Below are 1920 nucleotides of genomic sequence, written 5' to 3' on the forward strand. Positions count from 1 at the left end.
ACTTTCTTTGTAAAAAAAAAAAAAACATTATTTGGGGAAGGGTGGGAGAGAAGCATCCTTGCAGAAAGGTGAAGGGGAAATCAAGACCTCAACTGAGGCTGCTTGTCTGAAAAGTTATAGAAATTCTTGCAGGAGTTGCGAATAACGCCAGATTTCATCTTTGAACCCTGAAGGGCTGTTGGGCTCACTGCTGTAGAAACCAACGTAATAGAAATCCATTCCTCTAACCTCCATCCTGGCAGAGAGGCAGAATGCCTGGAAGAGTGCCTTTTTCCTTTATTTTTTAAAGCATCGTTAAGCAGCAATGTAGGCTCATGTCTATAGGAACCTGAATGGATTGGGTGGGACATGGGAAGTTGAGAGAAGGTGCCTAAAATGCAAGGGATCCATGACTTCTCCAATCCATAGCTGCAGCTCTTGTCGGGGGCCCACAGATCTAGCACCTCGGTCAGGGGTATCCAACCGTGTGAACTTTAAGACTTGTGGACTTCAACTCCCAGAATTCCACAGCCTTCCTTTCAGGCTGGGGAATTCTGGGAGTTGAAGTCCACAAGTCATAAAGTGGTCAAGGTTGGGATACCCCTGACCTAGGTGAATTAAGTGGCTAGAGCTGCACTTTTTAATTGCTCCTGCATCAATATACACCATCAATTGCTTCCTGAGGGCAGAAATGAATCTTGTCATCCTTCTCCAGTTCCCAGTCCATTCCAAGTTCTCCAACACTTGTGTTTTCCACTATCATGGAAAACCCTATTTCCACTACCGTTCAACCCTATTTGCCAATCCCAGCTCTTCAGAGCTGGTGGTCTCCAGAGCTTCTTTCTATCCCAGTAGCAACCCAGCTCTGATTGAGTGAAGTGCCTGGGATTCCTTCTCAACATCCCTCCATCAACTGCCCCTTCCCTCCCATTGGTTGTGCCTGCCATTTTGGCAGGGTGGCTGGGCTTCTCTGCTTGGTCCTTTTTTGAATAATCTCATGGTTGATCCAATGATGGACATGAAGTCAATGAACTAGGCTCAAGTTACCCTGGAATCTCAACCTCCCCTCATCTCTTTACACTTCCCAATGGCACCACTTGGGTTTCTGTTCAGGCTAGATGAAAACATGCCCTCTTTGCTTGCCCATCCTGTGCCCAGAAAACTGCAAAGCTGCCCTTCTTTTTCCTTTATTTTTTAAAGCATCGTTAAGCAGCAATGTGGGATCATGTCTATAGGAAGCTGAACTATCAGTTGCTCCTTACTGCAAAGATTCCATGATGCTATAAGGAACAAAAGAAGAGTTTGTTTCCTATGGCTTCAATCCTCATAGCATGATGCCAGAAGGAGGAAAGAGAAAATAGAAAATGTTCTGCACTGGTATCAAAGGAGATCATACCGGGAAGGGTTCCTTGGAGTGGTGGACATTGAAGGTGTTTCTGTATGCAAATATTTGGGGAAGGGGAGGGAGGAAGGAAGGAAGGAGAAGGATAGATGGAGAGAAAAATAATGAAGGGAGGGAGGGAGGGACATAATTAAGCTGTCATTCCATCATGTCTGTTCATCCTTCTTTATCTCTGCTGTGTTTATCCATTCATAGAGTCCTCAAGTTGGAAGAGGAGATGGAAACCATCAAGCTGGTTCGATTGCTCAGTTCAGGATCCAGATAAAAGCCTCTCCAACAGACCAGCTGTCTAGCCAGTGCTGGAAAGCTCCAATGAAGTGATTCTGCTATTCTCTCGCTCATTGGTTCTCACACCGTTAGGAGATTTTTCTAATGTCCAGTTGGAATCTGCCTCCATGATTGAGAGTGTGCTGCACAAGAAAATGAGATAACAGGTTTGGTCTTCTTGTGTGTGACCTCCTTTCAGGTTGTTGAGAAGTGTTATCCTATCAGTCTTTTCTTGTCAAGGCCTAGCAAAGCCAGTCCAATCTCTTCTCCTG

This window comes from Pituophis catenifer, unplaced genomic scaffold, assembly GCF_029215685.1.
Source record: "Pituophis catenifer annectens isolate HBS135680 unplaced genomic scaffold, rPitCat1.0.hap2 SCAF_14, whole genome shotgun sequence".
In the NCBI taxonomy this organism is placed as follows: Eukaryota; Metazoa; Chordata; class Lepidosauria; order Squamata; family Colubridae; genus Pituophis; species Pituophis catenifer.